This window comes from Bicyclus anynana, chromosome 5, assembly GCF_947172395.1.
Source record: "Bicyclus anynana chromosome 5, ilBicAnyn1.1, whole genome shotgun sequence".
Lineage (NCBI taxonomy): Eukaryota > Metazoa > Arthropoda > Insecta > Lepidoptera > Nymphalidae > Bicyclus > Bicyclus anynana.
Genome location: NC_069087.1, coordinates 16,072,843 through 16,098,070, shown reverse-complemented (window position 1 = coordinate 16,098,070; position 25,228 = coordinate 16,072,843). Strand labels below are relative to the sequence as shown.

The following is a 25,228-nucleotide window of genomic DNA, read 5'->3' as shown; positions in this document are numbered from 1 at the left end:
TGTATATGGCTTTTCCAAAAATAAAAAACATGTTATACGCCGATGTCGAATTAAGTTAGCTAAACTGCCAAAAATAATTTCCTTCATTAAATAACTAGTGATATGATGTTTACTGACGAAGCTTGATTGTAAAACTACCAATCATTTTCGTATTTTTTTTAGAAATTAATAATCTGCATCAAGCCCGAGAAATCACTGCGTGTGAAACAAATCCTGACCGGCACCGGACATCCGTCTTTGTCGATATTCCCGTTCTACATCAAAGGGAGCCATGAAATTTAAACAAATTTCAACCTTAACAATTTGAGCCAAAAGACTACGTTTGAATTCTTGATAACACCAGTCATTTAACTATTCCATTAGACTCCATCACATTGCTTGTAAAAAATATAGGCAATTGGCAATCAAAAATATTACATTTGGTGATATAAAATGACTTTTTGGTGATACAGAATTTACGTCATGCGCGTGCCATTACAACAATGCACAAATACATACACAAAATGTTTCTTAAATATTATTAAGTATGTGTAGATTCCGAGCTTTACTGTGTTCTTTCAGTTCAGATACACACGTGAAAGTACATATAGGAATAGACTATAGACGCAGTAGAGAATAATAACAAACGACGTAGGTAATAGAAAATCAGCACGTAGTGAGTATTTTCAATTACAGAGAACAGAGAGCATAGAAAAGTGTAAAGAACTTGCTTTGCTGTGAAGTTGAAACAGTGGTGTAGAGTTATGTAGCAGTTACCTGAAAAAAAAAACAAAATAAAAATCAAATGGTTTGCAGGACAGAAATAGTGGTAATACTAAACTTGTCACGTGTTACATTTAAGAATGGTCAATAACGTGAAACGTAGGCGTCACCCACGCCCAATCTGTTTCCGCTGCGTACTTTAGGTGACACGCTATTCCTATGAAAAACAACGTTAAGCTAGATTACATCTAAATGCGAACATCTATACACCACACTCGTCTCATTCGTTTTGTTGCAAACGATTAGTTATAAGAAACGTTGACCTTGGTCGAGGTCTCACGGGGCGGACGTGGACGGTCGTAAAATAAAAACGACTCTCAGCCGCAAAGAGTTAACAGACAGACGACCATAATATATGGCGAGACGCTCACACGATTGACGGCCGATAGGTCCTCCGTCAGAACACCGGCATCCGGCATTCAAGGTGACACGGCCCATCCTTGCAGATCCGGCCCGCAAAGGCAATATTATCTGCTAAACAATAGCCATATTATCATGACTGAAAGGGAAGTTAAATAATAAAACAGCTACTAGACGCTAAAAGTCGACATTAAGCTCCTAGAATTGATCTTTATCTGAAGCGAAGCATAAATTCAATAAAATATTAATCCGTTCAATCCAGCTTACCCAACAGTTTGTCAACATTTAATAGTCCCAATGAACATTACGTTAAATCAACTTCAGAGAGCGTATCTGATAATATTAAGCAATAATTCAAATAATATTTCGAAGTCAACGCTCCGCGAGGCTTATTAAATTATCATTGTAACATATACTTTTGTCTTGAGTAATAATACATCGTCGACAACGAAACGGATTGTAGTGCGTGTGCGGTGGATTGTCGTTGAATCAAATTAGAGCACACCACCGGCAGCCTGCGCCCGCGCAGTTCGTCGACCGATCGCCCACAGCTCACTTTACTTATTGATCTTATTCAATCGATCCTTCGTGATTGATAAACCAATTCGTGGGTGTGACAGCGACCCATGCCTCTCGAGAGTGTCCGAGGAATTTGTCCATGTGTAAAGCTCCGCTAAACCTATTAGGGCCTACGCTTACCGCTTCGGAGACTAAACAAACTCTACCTATAATGATTTTTTCATTGCGTAGGGTGAAGATGTGGCCGGGTGTAGGTTGACAGCCGGGGGCGGTGATGGAACGCGATATATAACTGTTCATAGCTTTATTTGAATCATACAGTCAGTCCTATAAATATAGTTTAAATTTTGAGGTAAATCCGTATTTCAATATTATTTCTTTAAGTAAATGTAAACATGATAATTTTCCTTGCTACAACAATATTAACTGTACATGAAGGCAAAATAAAGGAACAACAAACATACTACGTGCGTATTTTTTTTTTCATTTTCAATGAACGACTTGTAATCGCTTATCGCTCATCTACAACTTTTATTAGGTATCTTTGGATATACTTATTGGTAATAATATAGCTAATCTACTGTGAACGCAATTCTTAATCAAGCCTGTCGAATAAACAACCCGAAACCGGTTGGAAAACAGGAAGATACCCACAACATTTATTCATCAAGATCATTGCACAAAAAATGGCGATAAAAAATTAATTATTGAGAATTCACAGAGACGTCCGTAAAAAATCCAATTTGTATTAACATTTGCGTGCAATAAGTATTATGTATTAGATCAAAATATACTTAAATGGTTGATTTATTATGCTCCGCGTCAAACTGACGAATCCAAGTGCAACGTTCCTGAGATTCGACAGAAAAACGTACGCAAAGGATTTTCTGTTGGATCTGGGTTATAGTAAGGAATCGCGAAATAAAGTGAAAAATCATTGCAACTGAAAAAATAATAGTAGGTAAAATATTGTTTATCATTCATTACTTATATCTACATAATAATAAAAGAAAAATATGGTAATTATAGATTTCCTGTAAGTATAATTCCTGTATTAATGGCATAAAATCTATTCACCGAACAACTTTATCTTTTTTTATATCTAAATTAATTAGTAAGGATATTCAAACGGAAATTAAATATTTATGTAAATTTAAAATGCCGAATTCAACTTTTATTAATAAAAAGCGCAGGAACATATGAGGAGGGTTTGAGTATAATCCCCACATTTTATGCATGGAGGCGTAAAATATTGAAATCGTGCTGAAAATTCCGCTAAGCTCCCACATGCACATGCATTAATTGCACAAGTGTTTAATAATGTAGGCGTATGGTACAAAGCATCTCGTGCTTTAAAACTAACTAATGTTTTAATTGTTAATTTGTTTGTTATTTTATTTCGCTTTCATGCTGTTCATTATTGATCATAATTAAATTCTGCGGTTACAGAATAGGAAGTAGAGTATATTGTATTCAGCACAAACGTACTTATTACAAGGAATGTTATTATTACTTTTAGAATTTAGATGATCCAACCTGCATCAAGTTAATAAAATGAAAATTTACATAGCTTTAGACAAAAGCAAGCCGGCGACTCCACTTCACACACGACACTTGTCGTTTCAGGACTTATCATCTTAGTCCTCCAGGACTATTTATTTTAAATAAAACATTTAACATTCCGAGATCCTAACAGTCAGCAGGAGTTAATTTATTTCCGGGCGCCATTATTTTATTTTTATCAACTGAAAATCGTGAACATTAATAAGTCGTGACTGGCTACTAATATAAAAAGCATTGAGGGCACGAAATTGTCGTCGAGCTTTATTGAAAAAAAAAAAACAGTGGCACCGACGGAACTTTATGGGCATACCCGGATAATTGTGGTTTGCTGAATGTGTGTTTATAGCATCCGCCTTCCTGCTGTATACCGACGAAAATGCCGTTACGTTCATACAGCTAAACTCATTGATTTACATACGCAAATCATGACGAATTGCCCACATTGCGAGTCCTAAATACTTCGACAGCAAACCGATTGATTGAGTTTACTTTATATCATTTCTGCTATATTTTGAATACTGTTACCGATATTCATCAGTTTCCTTTTCCTCTGGTTATTATAATTCGATATTAAAAACAATAATCGTTTCAGACAGCATTGATTGCTTGAAATTATTATATCAACCAGTGGTGTCTATTCTCTAGTCCAATTTGATGTTTCAAATATAGTCAACCTTGACGTTTCAAATATAGTCAAACTTGACATCTCAAATATAGTCAAACTTGATGTGTTCAAATATAGTCAAGAGTTTGTAAACTAAGCCTACTTTAAATAAACGAATTTAAATTTAAAAAAAAAACGTAAAGACATCTCTCATTTTAAAACAGAAGCAACGAAGGAACATCAGGCGAAACAAACATTATGCATAGGTATAGTGTTTATGAAATAACGTACATTCCTATTCAGCTCCGAAGCTACGCCTTTTCATATACTCGTAAGTATCTTTCACACATATTGTACAGATGTACAAATGCATAGTACAGTTCGTCTAGACGACTCAGATTTACTAACTTTATTCAAATCTAGTAAAGCTCACAGAGAATGAGCACTAACTAGCCAGCAGTGATGTCGTAAATATTACAACAGTACCTTTAATTGTACCTTCAATACCTGTGTTGTCCTAATAAAATACATCAACCGTAACATGTATTTACACAACAGTTACAGCCAAGACGGAAAAGGTTCTAAACAAAAACAAACTAATGCTACATGGTGAAACTTTAAAAAATTACACTCGTTAGTGCATCCGGTGAATTACGATTGCGCTCGGTTTTTGTCTCGAGTTCGATCTTTAAAAAGAAACCGATGGACAACAAGCATAGGACACAGAAACGGAGAGTATCCTGTCGCCATGGGCGAGGGAAGGAGGCAGGCATCCATGAATGGCCCTAATGAACTCGCTGGCCTTGTAGCATGGCCGACCCGGCGCGCGCCGAGCACGACTATTCATGGATACATATTATATGGATGTCACAAATCGACCACAACAACTTTAAAAGCAACCTTTAAATGGAAATTACGATGTTTATCCATGAATCATATATTATGAGCTTGTAAAAGTGCTACATCACTCGATACTCGATGAAAACAAAAATTAATGTGCCTACCTACTTACCTAATTTACGCTTTTATGCTTTTTACGCTTTTTGTAATTTATGTTTTTCGTAAAATAGCTGATTGTTAAACTAGGGGCTAAGATTGACTATTACATACGAGTGCGAGGTAGTTTTAGAAACTTATCACAAATCGAGCTAAATTGAGTTTTTAGAGCTTATGCGAAAATAGTCCAATACAAAATCACTACAACAATAAAATCTTACATTAATTCATAGAATAATTATTATAAATGAACTCGACTTCTTAAGCAGGGTTTCATAAAAAAAAAGTTAAATGGCTCTAAAAGAGACGATCTTTTGGGTAGAAATCAGAATTCGTGCGAGCAATACGCTTTAGCAAGGCTGCTGAAGAATTCAAAAAGTACACTTGATTCCCCAGAAGTAAATATTATTTCATCCACTATGATTTGCTACATTGTCAGACTTTTTGAGCAATAGAGGTGAAAAGACAATTTTAAAGGAAAATCTATAAGAACATAGCTAAATCGCATCTTGCGCCAGTTCTAGAGTAACTGGTAGGTATGCAGTAGAACCACAACAGGAAACGCCGAGCTCTTGCATTATACATACAACTATAACCACATACGCGGTAAACATCTCATTCACGATCCTTTGATTGAGTCTGAATGAGTGACGTGCTCTGTGTATACAATTCGCCGCGTAACAGGAAGTAAAACGAGTCCAACTATATCAAGGACGTTAATATTATAAACTGGATTTATAACGTTAGTCATAGCGACTATGTAAATGGAGCATTTCTCCGATGCAATATGATTTTCGAAAGTTTCTTTTCACTTTACTAATAGTCAAGTGAAAATATACACGCTTGAGTTTGTATATAATTTAACTTTAACTTCAAAGATTCCTTTATATTATACCTGGATCTCATCATCAGATCTTGACCCTATAACTATGAGATTGGAGGAATATACCCTTTCGTACACAAAAAAAAATCAAAACAATATTTAGAATTTTAAAATAAGAGTAATCGGGGATACCTTAAGACTAAACTATTTAATGAAATCGTTTAAAATACCGACAGTAAATTAATTAAATAAGTTCTATAGAACTCTGATTTTCAAAGAAACGGACTCAAGTCGACCGAGCTGAATAAAACATTCTTGTTTCCATTACATGGGCGAACAAGATAAGGTTTATTACCACTTGCGTGAAAATAATAGCAGGCCATATTCTCTACCCACTCTAAATGTAACATAAAGATCGTAAGGGCGACAGAAAGGTTTAGAAGTGTTCTCGTAATCGGAGACCTCAACTTATCACCCGAAATAAAAAAGGCGGCTCGACCTTGTGATTGACACGCTAACCCATTTTAATACGTGCAAGCGCGTGCCATACAGAGATTATCAAGCTTAGTGTTTAGACACATGTTCATAATAATAATCGGTTCGTATTTATTACATATCATAATATTATGATACATGGTGCTGGTTACATAAAGATGTGAATTTCAATAGACATCTATCTATTTTAAAGCCTATATGCGTTTTAATTCGAAACACTACATAGTATAAAACAAAGTCGCTTACTCTGTCACTCTAACCCTATGTATGTTCAAATCTTTAAAACTACTCAACGCATTTTGATGGTTTTTTTTAATAGATAGAGTGATTGAAGAGGAAGGTTTATATGTATAAAGCATCTATTAAATAGTGGAGAAATACTATTATTTTTGAGGTTTCTAATGTGATATCGTAAACAATTAAATACCTTTAATACATTGTTTATTTAATATAGATCTACATGGCCCTTTACAGTATATGATTTAAATAAATTGTTTCGAAGATATTATAGATTTAAAAATTCCAAGGCGTAGTGTTTGCGGCGGTAGGTACCGGCCGGCCGGGGCGGCGGGAGTTCACAGTTTTTCTGTAGTGTATTTAGTATCAGCATTACACCCGTGCGAAGCTGGGGCGGTCACTAGTACAATATAATAGACAACATTAAAGTAAAATCTTGGAAGCGAAAAGAAGGCACAAAAGTGCAGATGATGATGATGATAATTAAATAAAACTAACACAGCGTAGCAGCTACATACTTGTAAATAATAAATTCTTGCAGTCTCAATAGCATTCTCTTCTTTCTTCATTATTCTAAGCACGAAATCTCAACTTTGATGCACTTGAGCAAAATACCTAACTAATAGCTCAAACTACGTTCAAAGATCCGTGAACGGACGTTGACCTGGTTTTGTGGGGACCTCGATAGAATCAATGTTGCAACAAACGATACAAGGATTTAGCACTCGGATCACAGTGCGCGATCTGCATCCTGAAAACAGAATAAGATGCAGGGACGTGGAGACTTCCTGATTCGCGAACAATGCCTCATTACAGCGCTGTGTTACCAATAACTGAACTGAGGAAGTCGATATCTATTCGCAAGGCACAATAGGTGAGCGACATCCGAACCTCATTACTGACACTCATTTCCGTTGGTGATTTACACGCTACACAGTTTATCGACTTGGGCACGCTTATTATTTAATAGATATCAACAAATAAATTGATAGATGTTTCTTAATAATTCTAACACTAATTTTAATTATTCAATTCAGTAATAACCTCGACGAGGAAGTTTACAGAACTGAGCTTGGTTGTGCAGCATTTGGGAAATTGCGTAACGTCTTCAAATCGACTATAGACGAAAAGTTTTCAATGTGATGATATTTGGAACGAAAATCTAAAAAGACAAACACTAATTCAAGATTTCTTAACGGCGGACTATAAATATGGGTTATGTTAGGAGTTGATGATAGTGTGCTGGCGACCTCTCGGAAGGCCTATTGCTCAGAAATTGACCAGACTGATGATGTTTCTTATTCACATGTAACTCGCTAAAAAAATAAATCTGTAATTGCTCCAGATTGAATAGTTGATTATGAAGACATTTATCCATTTTATTTATAAAATCCATATTTGCAATAACTTTGAGTAATATTTAAAAAAGTCACTCGTTGAGACATTTCTGCTACTCTAGTTCTTTTACGAATTAATCATTCGATCTGCCTGTATAACCCTAATTTATAACCATAAATATGATAATTTCTGCCTGCAACTTCATCTACGTAAATCTAGGATTTCTTCAGTTAATCGGGACCTATCTAGTTTACCGAGAAAAGAAGTAACCTTAATATTAACCCAGGGTATAATCTATCACCATTAATTTTTTTTGTCAAATCGATTCAGAGTTGCGGCGTGAAGGAGAACAAACACATACAAGTACATTGTACAAATTTACAGACAATCTTTCATCTTTATATTATTAATGTGATTATTTAGTTCTTAGTAGAATACGTATCAAAGAGTTAGTCAGTACTGTTCAAGTCTACAATTTTGTGTGGAGAGTTCTCTACGATTAGTAAATAGCTACTACCGTCGCGTAAACATTACTGGCCTTGGCAGTCGTGTTTACGGATGTTGGACGATATGGCCAAATTAAATCTGCTATTTCGTAATATATTGTACCGGTATATAAATTATGATCCATTTTTGGCGAACACCATAATAAAAAACGCTAGAGTAGTATAACATGGTTTTAATTTACAAAGATTGTTTCGCACGTGACAGAGGTTTAAATGTTTATTATTTCTTGGAGAAATGCGGTTTGAACTATTTATTCAAGTCAGTATACTTTATTCGGAATAGCTCGGATTCTAACTTAAGTTCTGGTCGATCGGTTTGTCTGAAGAGCGCATGTGTCGTAGGTCAAGACCTAGATAGGTCGGGGTGGCACTACGAATAAGTTACACAGAAGAATATAAAGAAAATACTGAAGAGCAGCCAATTTCAAACCAAAAATCATGCAAATTTAAAATTTCATTATTATATGATTGTAAATCAAATTAAGAAATAACTCATATTCAAATGCACTTTTGCAAAGTCAAGTTTATCTATTTGTAGTGACTCTACCATAAGTTCGAAAGGCAGATGATGACAAGAAACTCGACAACAAGTAGTAATTTACACCTCGATTTAAGTTCTACTAAAAAGTTAAACATGTACAAACCCAACTGGAACAGATGGTAAGATTACTCTATAATAACATCTAGTAATATTAATGTGGTAGCGACAGAAACGGAAATAGGCCATCATCAAACAAAAACCATAGCTAATCCTTCTGCGTGCCGTATCACCACGTATTTCTCGATCACTCAAACTGACACGGCGGCCATAACTTAAATCCCGACGATAGTAAAATACAATGTCCATAATAATAAAGCAAAAACAAACAGTACGTGAGGATTCACACAACCGTGATCCGGGCAATGTGCAGGACATAAAGAAAGCAAACACGATTTATTTTGTGCAAACATTGTAGTTATCTCGAGCCCAGCGGTGTAGCCTTTATCTGTGAGCCTCCTACGCCGCACGTAGTGGCACAAGAGATGAGCTCGGCGAGGCAAACATTTGCTATGTCAATATTTGTCACAAGCCCCCGCGATTGCAAGAGACCGCCTTAAACCATTTTTCAACGTCGTGCATCCTTTATTGGAATCATAACCTGTCCACTCGCAAACAAATATTTGTAATCTTGATATACATACATACTACATGGATTTCATATAAATATAAAAACTAAGAAGCTTCCGAATTTTATATATGCTCTTATAAAAACTGAGGACACTGATTCTGATCAGAATGTTGATGTATTCAGAGCAAAAGTAAGCCAGAAATATGTGCTTGTACAAACAGATCAGTAACCTTTAAGAAGAATAGTAAAATAGTGTGCTAAATTAAAAGCGATAAATAATGCGATTGTATGAATTCGTGGTCGCTGTTTCAATGAATATATTTTTACAGGGCAGTACCTGCCTACGGCGGAAAACGCATAATGATTTCCGTTGGCCAGACGACGAAAAACATCAAAAATAAATCCAATCGTCCGCCGTCCGAAGACCGTCTCGATAATCCATGGTCAAATAACATTTACATATTTTATTTGATTGCTTTTATTTATCTTTCAATCAAAAGATTAGATATTAAATCCGAAGAAAAATTTATATTATTATTGAACAATTGGTTTTTTTATGTGCGCGTGTGCTATTTCAATGAGATCCGGCTCTAAGCTCATATAATTACATACTCATATAATTATATTCACGTTTCTTTAACATAATAATAATATATCTTATAATTAAATAATATAGAGAATTTCAATAAAGAACACAGACTTAATAATTAAATAACTGAGTTCATTTATTAAATTTCAGGTTAGGTATGAATAAACGAAGTAAACGAAAGTGTTAAGGATATAAGTATTTTATCCTCCTCAGTTAGGAAGGCAGTCCAGTTCCTAGTACAAATCACCATAAAATCTGGAATATATATCCACTTCTACGAAATAACATTCAAATTGTTCATAACAACAACAACTCAATTTGTTTACAATCGAGAAATTGAGGAAAATAGCTGGAAGATACACCGAGATAATAACACGTCTTGCTTAGATAACATTACGCATCGAGATGGAATGTTACTTTTGATTTATGTGAATTTGCAATTTTAAAGAAGCTAGGATGACGACGGCGGGATGGGGTGCGGGTCAGGTAACCTCCACGTGGTGCATCCTGGGCACCTGTCAATAGTTCACCAATTTATTGGTTAGTTATTGAAAGGTGGCTAATAACCTGACAGGGGGGTAGGGGTTTTCTCTTGTGTCCATCGAATTGAAACCAGGGGCAATATTAAGAGAATCTTAACGACGAGCTTTTATGCACTTATCGTGCAGCTTAGCGGGCACTGATGCCATGCCATCGTCGGTTTATCGCAATCCCAAAATGTTTTGCAACTTACTGAGGGATCGATAGTCTTGCCTTAATCGGCCGGACTGGGAGGAAGAAAACCTCATTTAAAAATCACCCCAAATCCTAAGCGGCGGCGCACCGTGAGGGGATGCATGGCTGATGGGTTGTTCAGTCTTTAGTGCGTCCCTCGCCAGGGTACCAGCCGACCCCCGTGGCGAGTTACGCGTAGGCTTATCTGGGCACAGGGGGCACCGCTCAGATGGACCACGTATTTCCCCCATACTCGTGGGACGAAAATGGAGAACAATTCTAACAATAATAATATGAAAGGGTTAGAAGGCCCGCCAGACGAAGAGGAGACACGCGTGTTCGCACGCCCAACAGGGAAGGAAAGCGAGGCAGATATTTCAGACTGCTCGACAGCTTCAGGAGTCAGAACTAGAAAAAGACGGCAGCCTTATATCTGCAGACCAGGAAAGGCTAAAAAGCCGGCTGTTGACAAAATGGACATTCCGAATCCATTTGAAACGATACTGGCTACAAAAAATAAAGAAGACATACCTACAGTAGAGGACATCCAGCGGGAATTAAAAAACTGCACTTCTGCCGACATAGAAGCTCGAATTGCCGAGTCCATGACAACTATTGAAAAAGTTATTGGCAGTTCCCGTAACATGAGGGGATCGAATGCGCAGTCTGTACGATTGGCAACTCGATCAGCAATAGCAGCAGCATCAGAGCTGGCATTGAAAAGTACTTCCTTAGATATAGAGAATCTTCAAAAGGAGAACAGGGAACTCCGATCAGAGCTTAAAAACCTTAAATCGGAACTAACAAGAGTTACCCTAGAAATGACCAGAAGTAATCAAATGGAAGGGGTGGCCCGACAGACCGATCTAAAGGAGGATGATGATCCACTAGTGCGACGCATCACTGCAGTTATGGAGCAAAAACTGGCTGAGCTTAGAGCTGAGATTTTTCATAAAAAGTCAGCGGCACTAGAGTCGAAGATTCCGCTGACAGAGAAATCTCAGCCAAAAGGCAAGAAAAGAATGAAGATTAAGGAAAAAATCAAAGAAACCAGCGTTCAACAAATCCAACCAGACACAATCGAAGAAACGGTGACACTGGTGGAATGCTCCGAGTCGGAGCCGCCAGATACAGCTAACTGGAGCAGGGTCGTGGGACGTAAGAAGGGGAAAACTCCTTTGTCTAAAAAGAGTGCTACTGATGGTAGAGCGGATCAAGCCACCTCCAATAGTCGCAACCTAAAGGAGAAAAAACTACCAGTCGCACCTAAGACAGCAGCAGTAACTATTACATTGACAGATGACACAACCGTCAACTACGCCACTGCGATGGCAATAGCCAAACAGCGTATCAACCTAGCAGACTGCGGAATATTACAAGTCCGTCAAAAGAAGGCGATAACTGGAGGCCTAGTTTTAGAAGTTTCAGGCCCAGATAGTGCCAAAAACGCAGACGTCTTAGCAGAACGTCTACGTGAAGTTCTGAAAGATAAGGGAGTACATATCGCTCGCCCCGTTAAAACAGGAGAGATAAGAGTAATGGACCTAGACGAATCCATCACCAAGCAGGATATAGTCGCAGCAATTGTTGAGTCAGGAAAATGTTCTCAGGAGGATGTAAAGGTGGGAGAGATACGCCTTAACATGTCCCGAATGGGCACGGTCTGGGTTCGTTGTCCAATCACAGTGGTTCGTAAACTAGCTGAACAAAAGTACGTTACTGTTGGGTGGGTTAGAGCGAGAGTGCGAGTTTTGCCGAGTAGGCAATTACAGTGTTTCCGATATCTAGAATTTGGCCACGTTCAGAAGCAGTGCCAAACCTCGGTGGATAGGAGCAGGTGCTGCTATAGTTGCGGGGTTACTGGGCACAAGGCCCGCGATTGCGAAGCGCGAGTGCCAAGATGCGCCATTTGTGCGGACTCTGGTCGACCAGCAGATCACAGGCTAGGGAGTAGCAAATGCGGGGGATTGCAAAACGTGAAAACCATAAACAAAGGTAGCAACGTCTCATCTGGACCGAGACAGACGGGTAATAAAACAGCACAGTCAGCTAATCAGCCGACAGAGAAGGCCAAAACAACGCAAAATTCAACCAGGTAAGGGTACTCCAAGGCAACCTGAATCACTGCATCGCAGCGCAAGATCTGCTACATCACTGCCTCGCGGAGTGGTCGGTTGCACTTGCAGTAGTAGCGGAACCTTATAAAGTACCTAACCATCCCCGCTGGTTTGGTTCTGTGGACGATTCCGTTGCCATTTACTGGAGAGGAGTACAAGGAGATCCTCCTTGCTCAACATTGGAAAGAGGTTCAGGATATGTCGCAGTGGAATGGGGTCGTGTAGCAGTGATTGGCTGCTACATTTCTCCCAACTCTGGACTTGACGCCTATGAATCGTACTTAGACGAATTGGCAGCCTGTGTTCGCAGATGCTTACCTAGACCCGTAATCGTTCTGGGCGACTTTAACGCCCGTTCAAAGACATGGGGAGATAAAAAGGATGACCGCAGGGGAGATATTATTCAGGAATGGGCAGCCGAACTAGACCTTCTGTTGCTAAATCAAGGTTCTATTCCCACCTGCGTACGGTGGCAAGGAGAATCAATAGTAGATCTCACATGGGCAACTACAACTGCATCACACCTGATATCGAGATGGCGTGTCGCAGAAGAGGTGGTCACACTTTCGGATCACCGCTATATTATCTTCCAGGTGACACAGCAACTATCGCCATCATCAGATCGCTTAAATAGGAATCCCGCGAAACGCTGGTCAGTGAGGAGACTGGATCGCGACTTACTGGTTGCTGCTGCTAACGTCGTGGCATGGCCAGAGACACAAAATTATGCATCGAATCCAGAAGAAGAAGCTGTTTGGTTCCGATCAACCATGACATCGATTTGTGATACATCAATGCCACGAACAGGACCTAATAGAAGAAAAGCGGCGTACTGGTGGTCTGAAGATATTGCGCGTGTGCGTCTACAATGTCTTAGATCCAGACGCCAGTACACCAGGGCCAGGAGAAGACGGAGAGCAACTGCGGATGAAATAGCTAGGGCTTACGTCATATATCGACAGAACACAGTAGCGCTCCAGTTAGCAATAAAGAATGCCAAAGCGCAAAGCTGGAAAGAGCTCATGGCCGGACTCGATAAAGACCCATGGGGGCGCCCGTACAAAATCGTATTAGGAAAACTTAGGCCACGGGTCCCTCCTTTAACTGAAACTATGGACCCGGACTTGTTAGTCAGAGTAGTAGAGACACTCTTTCCTAGTGTTGACAACAACGTGTCCATGTGCACAGATTTAACTCAAGGCCATTCCAACATGTCCGATGAGCTAGAGGTCTCCGAGGAAGAATTGAAGGCTGCAGTTAAAAGACTTGCAAGCCGGAACACTGCTCCTGGACCCGACGGTATACCGGGTCGCGCATGGGTGTTTGCCCTAGAAGCATTAGGTTGTCGAATGAGGCTCCTTTTTAACAATTGCCTTCGCTCAAGCGTATTTCCAGCCTGTTGGAAGGAAGCAAGGTTGGTCCTACTGAAGAAAGAAGGTAGAGCACCAGATTCCCCAACAGCGTACCGACCTATATGCTTATTGGATGAAGCAGGTAAATTTATTCGAGCGGATCATCTCCAGGCGCCTAAGCGATCATCTATCTCATGTGGGCCCCGACTTGTCTGAAAGCCAATTCGGTTTCCGGAAGGGCCGATCAACAATTGATGCGGTACTCCAAGTTCGCAGTATATCGCTACGGGCTATCGCCCGTGGCAGAGTAGTATTAGCGGTAAGCTTGGACATTGTGAATGCCTTCAATTCCCTGCCTTGGAAAGCTATCAGAGATGGATTAGCTGAACACAATGTGCCTTCGTACCTGCGCGACATAATCGGGTCGTACCTGAGTGACAGGTCCATCCAATACCCCGGACGAGATGGTCTTACACATATAAGGGAGGTTAGTTGCGGAGTCCCACAGGGTTCGGTGTTAGGACCACTGTTGTGGAACTTGGCATACGACGCAGTTCTTCGTATTACCCTGCCTGCTGGAGTCCATTTAATCTGTTATGCGGACGACACTGTTGTGCTAACGGAAGGAACTACCTTTGAGGAAGTCTCAAAAATCGCAGAGATCGGAATTGAAATTGTCATAAATAAAATTAATGAGTTAGGGCTCAGGGTAGCGCCACAGAAAACCGAAGCAATGTGGTTTCATAAGCTTCCAAGGCGATTGGAGCCACCCTGTTCTACGATTCGAGTTGGCAGCGCCGACGTCCAAGTGGGTAAGCATCTCAAATACTTGGGTCTAATATTGGATGGACGTTGGGGATTTGAAGAACACTTCGATCGGCTGGTGCCCCGGATTCAAAAGGTTGTAGGTGCAATGCACGGTCTACTGCCTAATCTCGGTGGACCGCGGGAGGAGGTCCGACGCCTGTATGCGGGAGTTGTGAGATCAATAGCTCTGTATGGGGCACCAATATGGTCAAAGAGACTCTCTGGCGTCCAGCGCTTAAGAAAAAAGCTTAACAGCGTCCAGCGCAAAATCGCTATTAGGATCGCGCGAGGGTACCGCACGATATCCTTCGAAGCGTCTACCATTCTAGCTCGTTTACCTCCCTTTGACATAATCGCAGAAATTGATGCAAAAAAATATGACCAGATTCGCTCGGGGGAGCAAACAGAGACGCAAATATCTACGCAGCAGCTACAACAAGATGTTATTACTGCGTGGAAAATGCGTCTTGCACAAGAGAGAAACGCAAGACAGCGCGTTGTTGGGGCTGTTCTGCCATCATTCGGAGCCTGGCTAGAAAGAAAGAGCGGCAGTGTTAGCTTTCGCTTGACGCAAATACTCACCGGGCATGGCTGTTTCGGAGAGTACCTATATCGAATCGGCCGCGAAACGCTGCCCCGGTGCTACCACTGTGACGAGAGCCGGGACACGGTGCAACATACTCTAGAGTATTGTCCGGCTTGGAATCCGGAACGTCAAGTCCTGATGAGCTGCGTTGGAAGGGACCTCTCTCCGCCAGCTCTGATAGCGGCTATGCTGGTTTCTAAAGAGGCATGGAAGACAGTGGTTTCCTTCTGCGAAACTGTAATGCAGAAGAAGGAGGCTGCTGAACGGAGCCGAGAACGAGCTGATCCAGGTCGAAGACGGCAGCGGGGGACCGTCCCAGGACGGTCCGTCCAGTATTAGTACGAAGTCAGAGTCGCAAGCGGCCAGAGTGGGGGCTTTGGCTGCTCATAATCCGCGGACACTGGAAGATAGCAGCTTAGAGTGGCACAAGCTGCTATGCGTGGTATGACATCATAAAATATATATATACTCTTAGACGAGCACTAGAGGCGTAGTGCAACGGATGCACCGGCGAGTTCAAAAGAGATCCCGGAGCATCCCAATATGCACTGAGGGTGGCCACCGAGGGGGTTTTAGTGGTAAGTCCCACATAACCCGTCTTGTCCCCAATAAGTCGGGTATCTCACAAAGAGATTTCCCCCCCGAAAAAAAAAAAAAAAAAAAAAAAAAAAAAAAGGATGACGACGGCAGCTACGCAGTTAGCGAGATCACGGTACACTGATCATAAGTATGAATAAGTTAAGTCAAAGTACAGTCACAGTCCAAAACCTCGTCATGGGAACATGAAGTCGAGATTGTGATTCAAAGCAAAGAAGTAAAACCGGGCGCCACGGTGAATGATTTCGTTCATGAAATTACAAAGAATCGTGGGAAGGCCATTCATTAAAGTTAAACAATATGTATTAGGATGTGGTCCTGGAGAGAAATAAATGACATGAAGCAAAAACCCGGCATTCATGAAATAAATGACGCTCGAAATCATTTGTACGGAGCAAGCCAAATAACATCACATATCCGGCTGTAAATTGATCGAAATTAGCGTGACAACAAAAAGAAATACCGATACCAAAATCGGAACGAATTACACTTTTCCGATAATTTGATAAAATTAATGTTGAATATACATATAACGAAGAATAATAATCGTAAATAAAGATCAAAGAGAAACTCAGCGGGCGGCAGTACGTCCGCATTTAATTGGCGATTGGAGCGCCTTTTAAGGAGTATTTTGTCCAAAGTGTCCTCAAGTCGTTGTGATCCCGAGCTGTCGGTGTCGAGAGGAAGTCGAGAAGGGCCGAGGGGGCGACTACACGATATCCCTTTTACGCGGACCAATTAACGGACACCGATGGACCGGATGTGCGTACACACATGCATTAGCACCTCCACCCTTCTTTAATCTTTTTATGTGCGGGATTATCTTGGGAAAATTTACAGCGCCCACGGCAAATTTTGTCCTATACACTTTTATTGGAGGCGAGACTTAAATTAAAGCGGCGTTCAATACCAACAAAATGGTCATTACCAGATTTATCTTTTTCCTGTTTTAAATTTTTAACGTTATCGTTTTTAAAGCAACATAGATTTCCTGCTATAAAATGTTCTATAAATATAATATCTTCAAGTTGATCATCGTGTATATTTGGCGAACGCTGCCAGCGTTCCACCGTTTTAAGTGAGTACCAATTTTAGATACGGCAATACGAATTTCATTTGGTATCACAAATTGCTTATTGCATAATCAAACGCCCTTGGCTCCGTTGGCCCATTCATCGTTTAGGACACGGCTCATTGGGAACACAAGCATGCAAACGCAAGTGCACTTGTATTCAGTGTGCGTGTCACGCTCTCATGAGCAAAGGACACGTCTTATTGGGACGGCTATTAAGCCTTACTTTGGTACTTCGTATGTTGTGGCCAAAAATAAAGTATCTGTAATCATCTACCCGTGCCGTGAGTGGGAGCCGTGATAGCCCAGTGGATATACCCTCTGCCCCCGATTCCGGAAGGTGTAGTGCATTTTAAGAAATTAAATATCACGTGTCTCAAAACGGCGAAGGATAAACATGGTGAGGAAACCTGCATATCAGAGAATTTTCTTAATTCTCTGCGTGTGTGAAATCTGCCAATCCGCATTGGGCCAGCGTGGTGGACTTATTGGCCTAACCCCTCTCATTCTGAGAGAGACTCGAGCTCAGCAGTGAACCGAATATGGGTTGATAATGTCTACGCTTTAGGAACCATGTATCGATGGAGACTCCTATCATCTTATTATTCTAGACCTTATCCCACTTCAGTACGGTTGGCAAAATATGTCAATCTCTTCCACTAGCTTCTATCATTCGTCAACTTATCATCTACTCCTTTCACATACATATCCTCATTCACACACTCAAGCCATCTCTTCTTTGGTCTTCCTTACCACTTGTGTCCTTTCATCTGCAATGTTAACATTCTAACTAAAACGACCTTTTACTCGTCATAGGATCCTATCGTTCAAAGTCTATTAAGTACTCTGTATTACTTAGCCTTTATTATACATATTTATAGATCTTACTTACTAACTTCAGAGAAGTTATCTTTGTTTATAAATTAACAAACACAATCGTTGAAAGAAAACATTTTGGCCTATTCTTAGTACCTCTTAAAACCGGAAATGCAAGCTCGTGCCACCAATTACGGGACGCTATGGCGGGCGTATGTTACTTCCGTTTTCGCATGAATGAATCCCACCCCAGTTTAGGGGCTGATCCGGAAGGGACAAAAATTAATAAGCTTAAAAAGTCAACGGAACCTTTGTTCCGACTACAACTTCCGTCTGTTTGTCCGTTGTAAAAATTTAAATGCTCAAAGTCGGAAAGGTGAATTGTTACTCGGGCAATAAAAATTAAGTGTACTTAGGTTATTTATTGTTTTTGTGTTCCTTTTGATTTTTATTTTTGGGTCTCACGGTCGAAATAGCTAGTTATAGAAACAATAAAATATAGCAAAATAATTATTAACAAATAATCTACAATAAAAAATAAACAAAACAGTTCTTATTATACAAAATGGAAACTACTCGCGAAATTAACAAATTACTTAATATCAAGAGACTTTTTAAACATAATATTTGATACAAATAAGATCTGAAATCGGGCATTGAAAACCAATGAAAATTTTATTGATGAACAATGAATTTTAGATTGTATTTACGTGAATGTTCTATTTTTATGTCTGGCACGGGTCCAGCTAAATATAATTTTATTTGTTGAACCTACATGAAAAGAAAAGAAAATTAAAAAATAAAAGGAATTTCGAGAATAAAAACGCGAAAAAACACTGTTCTATACAACCTCATATGCACGAAAGACATGAAAAGAAAGATTCGATCACATCTGGTACGGTAATTACACCAAAAGAACGAGTACGAGCTCTATACGAGTATTAAGGAGGAGAGATCATAGACATGCTAAAGAGCTAAATCGCATAACCGATTGTATTCATTGTAAACGTGTTTACACTTATGTATGTGCAATATATCAGTAGAACAGAGGAGCCGAAGTGGCCGGCTTCGTTACAAATATAAACAACCTTAACGAATAACGAGGGTACGTATGACGCTGTGCGGACGCAGATCGGCCGATCTTATAAACTTCGAACATTATTTATCGCTTCCTCTCTGTGTTTTCGACGAAACAATACTACAGATATACAATAACGATAATGGTTTGGATACCGTAGCTACTTGTCACGCGGTTGATGTCAGTTTTTTTTCAGTAGCTTTAACCATACCGAATAAACCGAACATGGGATAGTCGCGATGCTGCAAATTCATTGTGCTGTGTTACACTATGATAAGATGTGGAATGAATGAGTAAGAAGATACTTCTTTTATACTCAATACATGTAAATAAATTCCATTTTAAAAATCGGTTAAAAGAAAACTAAACGACAGTGATTTAGTGCCTCACGAACAGGATGTAGACGGCCATGTTTAGTTGAATACAATGCTAAAGCAATTTTAAAAATCTGTAACAATTAACACAGTGGGTACTAAAGCGACAAAACCTAAAATGACTAAGTATAATGGATCCTTACACGATCTTTAATTCAATCAGTATCTGTCGGAGGTATTTATTGGAAATGTAAGACAAAAGCATTCCAATAAAAAGGAAAGAAAATCGGTTTTTTAGATAAGAAATCTTAACGAAGTCGAAATGCAATTAGTATCTCGTAACAGTCAATCGAATCAGCGGGGTCCCTCCGGCCATGTTTCTTAGTATGACGTGCGCCGTGGGAAGTGTTCCCAACGTTTCTTTCATGTTTGGTGAAAGAGGAAACTTCACTGACCAACCCAATCTAATAAGAAATGCAAGGGAACAAACTTTCTTTGCATTCCGTACAACAAATACAACAATACCATGCATTAGTATCAAAATATATCAAAATAATTTCAAATGACTCACCAGTTAACGCCGAAATATCAATATAAAACTTCAATCTAAATCTCTCTAGTGAAAATATATAGTAAAGATCTTTTCAATTTTATAACCTAGTACCCTACTATTAATTGCTCTTAATTTAATAGTCACTTTAGACAAGTTATACTATTATGTCTACTTAAATTCCTCAATAACTATTTAAATATTAGATATGCATTGTTCCAATAAACAGTAGAATTTAATCTTTTTAGTTATTGCGCTCAGAAGGGATCATATTAGGTACATACTGTTTGTAGATACGAGTGTAATGGTAATGGGCTTCCGCCACTCAGATTACATCAGCCCTCTGCGTAACATTGCAAATGTTCAGTAGGTACTGACAAATTCTACATACACGTAATAATATGGATTATCTATTTCCTCTTTAAAGTCTCAAAAATCCACTTCTAAATACAGAGGCACAGTTGCTTATGAAAAAGCATAGACCTATTGAGTGAAAAAAATCGGACAAGTGACGTCGCATAGGAAACCAGAAAAAAGGATTTATGTTTTGTACAATCTTCCTTCTATGAAAAAAACTTTTCTGATAATACAGATACAGCAATAATGTATCAATTCACCATTCAAAATCAAGCAAAGCTTAAGTGTGAATTAATATCACTTATTAAGTGCCAATATAACGTGTATCATCTCTATCATCCTTAGTATCATCATAACTAGAGTTAGATTTTCTTTGCGATATTTGCAAACCTTCAATACTATGATGGGAATCTAGTTTACATCTACATACTTCATCAGCGATATCAAACAAGACTTACAACATTCCTACCCTAATGGCAAAATCTAATAAACGTGCGATTTCTCTTTCAGATGTTATTAATTTACAGGTCTGTGGTAGATTAGGAATTTAATACTTTCCGATAGTACAGAGAAAGGCAAGTACAAACCTCACAAATGTACAATTTCAGTAATGCAGTTATAGCAAGGTTGAATGTAATTTGGCATTCTGAAGCATTAGCTGACGCTAGAACCCAAACGAGCGCTGGGTTTCAATCAACCCAACAATTATCGAGAGCGAGATGATCTACTTAAAAACATTCGACTTTGCATTTTGAGGTAATCAAAAAATGCAGAATTCAGTAGGTATTAATTACATAAATTAACAGAAATATGATGTAATTTTGCCGCATCGCAATTTTTTTGTAAATCGATGTTTCCAATAATTTTAACGAAAAAATTTAATTTAGCTGCAAAATCGTTGATCAATCAGCTAATTTAGACAGAAAAGCGAACGTTACACAAATTTTATTATACGAACACTATTAGTATGTAATTCATTAATTCTTATGGCAACTTAACCCATTCAACGATTAATATTACAATCATTAATCAGTCAGCATTCGAGAAACTGTAGCTTAAATTGCATGATAATGACTTCAATCAAAAAGAATGGCGAGAGATGCCTTGCATAATCACTGCAATCGCACAAACAAGACGCAATGTCGAAACACATAATATACCTAAAGGTAAGTAAGAACTAAAGGTACAGGAAACATTACATCAATGTTATTAAACTAGCAAGCTTTCCCCTACACCGGTAGCATATGTTTTTTTCATGTTTTTATACGATGGAAATAAACTAAGGCCTAACTGTAGTTAGTTATAAATTGACGCAGTTTAAAGAACATAGCTTATCTTGAAAGGAAATGGAAATTACCATCGTATTTCTTGGTATGATTTTGCAATTATGCATTATAAATTCCAAAAAAATTATCTCAACAAAATTCAAAAGCGAATAACCCTACCAATAGCAGCTGTTCTGTGCTAAGTAGGTATTATAAGGATTTTCTTAATCCTGTTGACCCGTTAGTCGTTGCTTTCAAGTCAATTTTTCCTTCTTTACCACTGGAAGATATCTAGCTGCATATTGTTTAGATATAAAACAATGGCGAATAAAAATAATAAACTCAATAATTATAGCGTTCACTTCACACGTCGTTAAATAAATCTCGTAAAGAATTGTGTGAGGAAACAGTCTGAGAAATCCTTTGTCTCATACAAACAATATGTGGATAAAGTTCAGAGAAACGGGTAGGTGAGATAAAGAAAAGTTTCGCAAGAAAGTGAATAAAAACAATAAGCCATTAATTTCAAAGTTAATCAAGTAAGCACCTAACTGTATCTCGATAGGATATACATTAATAACAGTAGCTATAAGATTGGAATCTGATTTTTATGATGAATTAATATCAAAACAAAAAGTTCGTAATTGAAATGGGATGGACAATTTGGATTAAATGAAATACACTGTAAATAGGCAAAGTATAGTGGATGCAGTGTTGGCAAGAAATGAGGGCGTGTCGATTTAATTTCCGTCGGACGATGCCGTCCGCAGTTGATAGTAAGTATAGGCACATGGAATTAACAGCAATCTATATGAAACTTATAGTAGATATTATAACAATTTAGTCAACAGACAAGATAACTACGATGTTTTATTCATTTACTTTATTTCTTAACGAATTTAACAGTTGGACCGAAAATACTGGTTATGATGTTTAGCTTCAGTGAATACTGAAATGTAAAAGTTATTTACATAATATTTTAATAAGAAATGTGGACCAATGTCCCTAAAAGATGAATTCATCGTTATAAATAAATTACATTGTACACTATATTGTATATAATATTACTTTAAAACAAAACACATATTATTTAGTTATTACAAATGCGATTAATATTTCTTGTGTATTGTTTTTAGCATTTAATACAATTGAATAATTTCTTAGTTTCATTATATTGAGTGTTCCAACGAAACCATCATTTTTGTACAGGTTATACTATTATTATTATTATTATATAAATGAATAATTAATTACTCATAACTTAGACCTGAACCACACAAGATGTCATCAGCAAAAAACCATTTTATTACCCATAAACCCTATCGTTAGTGACATAGGTGCCATTTATTAGTTATGAAAAAGAGAATTGCCTCAGAGAGGATACCAAGAAAGCTCATAAAAGTATGCAAGGAACTAATAGAGATGGGATTCCAGTGTCACCTGCGGATCAATTATATCTAGCCAATAAAAACGTATTGGCAGAAGTTGTTAATGTAATCACCATTTATTGTGAACAAGAAACTTTAATGACCAAGAAGTCCTTAAGTCCTTATTTACATGGCAAATAAGTTCATATTATTATTTAAGAAGTAGTCTTGTAGAAACCGAAACCGTGGATTTTCATCCTCTCCTAACAAGTTAGCCCGCTTCCATCTTAGATTGCATCGTCACTTACAATCAGAAGAGATTGTAGTCAAGGGCTAACTTGTAATAAATAGAAAAATGTGTAGTTATATTATAATTTTGATAATACAATTATCAAAATTGCAAAAACTTTAGCACTACACTCATTACAGCATTATAGTTTATTTAAACGAATTTAAATTCTAAACATCTTCTTTATCCTAAAAAATATTACCGTCTCTGTAAAATAAGCCACCTATTGAAAATTTGCACAATCGTTTTATTTCTTTGATATTTCGCAGTATCTAAATAATTATACCCGTCAACCAGTCAAGTGCTAGTACAATAATATCACCGTAATGAAATGAGATGGAGTGTTGGAGTGAGGCGTGTCAATTTAATATCCGCCGGTGGCCCGTCATGATGGATGGCAGTTTTATTAACCCTACGGCCGGACGTGCTCCGACTTTACGATGATCGTGAGGTAGCTAGTAAATTTCATAAGAAAGTTTAGACGACTTTAAAATATTTATTGACTAGCCTTTCCTTTATAGCTCAAAATACTGTCCTAACTTTTTAAATATTTTTATGAATATCTTGAACTTTTGTTAACCCCATCATAAAGAAGAGGAGCGAGTTTAAACTTTGACGTCTGTGTACCTGACTGAGGCAAACGTCAAACGAATTCCAAGACCATGATGCAGTTCTTTTTGACTGAAAACCGTCGTGATCGAGACCTTGCGACAATGGTCCGATGTCGGCGTTTTTCGATTAATTAGCTATATTTATTTCTTATATTAGCTATTCAGCTATCAGTGAGTGAGTTTCTGCTGAAAAGAAATGTATTTTTTATAATTGCCATATTTGTGTTTTTAATATCCGGCCTGAATGCCAATCTGCTACTAGAAAACGATGGTTTATTTGCTTAGAAATAAGTATAGTCGAAGGGGAGTAATCTATAACCCTGAGTCTAATGGAGTGTCACAAAGTGATCGATATATCGGCCGTAGAATGGTGGTGCCATCAATTCCAAAGGCATACGGGCGCAATCGTTCGCCATTGTGAAAAAGTTGCAAATGATTCCCAGGTAGTTGCCGTTAGCGCCACATAATAGGTCCATTGTATCGGGCGCCTAGTTTTTAACTTTTAAATGTGGCGAGCAAGTATAAATTGTCCATCCACTTAAGAGCAGCCGGCAAGAAGAATCCCGTGCATTTAAGTCTAAATTTCAAATAGAAATATTCAGGGTAAACTTCACCACCTTCTGATTAGTGTCGGATAGCTTATTCACAAATGTCACTTTTAAGTAAGAAATTGACAAAACACGTTTAGACAACCCCGAGTCCCGATAATAACCGGCGATAACTCGTTTATATGGCGTTGATGCATATGCATATGCTCTGGTGCTAAAGATACAAATGTATTTCTTAATTATGTTAAAAGAATGCAATTTGAATTAATATCTGTTTAGTCGGGATTTTTCTGAAAGCAAAAAATCAGATGATTTCGTTCGCTATGTTAAAAATCCACCACGGCGTTTATATTAGGTGTAAACTTTAGCACCGCATCGCTAAAAAGGCGATACTTTAAAAATCATAGATGATAATAAGGTATTGGTCGTGACAATATAGGTAGCGAAAACCTGATCATCGATGCTACTCATACCAAACGAGTTTCACAGTTGTAAATTTCAATCAGAAATGATAATAATATTCGATTTTACATCATACAAATCAATTTTTTTACTGCACAGGACTGGAAAATACGATTCGGGATTAACAGCGAACTAAAAATAAGTTAGTTTCGTGTTAATTGAACTGTAACGGATAGGTACAATAAGCCTCGGGATAGGCCTACTTGCGATAAAGACCATAGGAAGAATGTTATCATATTAAATGAATGAATTAAGTAATAGTGCAGAATAAACGGGCACTTGTGAAAGTTTTACGGACAGACACCTACAATAATCGACCAAATAAAACGTGCCCGATATCGAAGAGCTCGAAGAAGACATAACGGCGTACTACATGTACCATATTTGTAATAACGTGGGCACCCCACCTACGGCACAACCCACTG

General features: G+C 38.3%; 1 protein-coding gene across 3 annotated transcripts in view; it reads right to left on the bottom strand.

Annotated features, from left to right (window-relative positions):
* LOC112043789 (E3 ubiquitin-protein ligase HECW2) overlaps nt 1-25,228 on the bottom strand; it is a 137,250-nt gene that overhangs the window by 103,619 nt on the left and 8,403 nt on the right. The gene's annotated exons all lie outside the window — the stretch shown is intronic.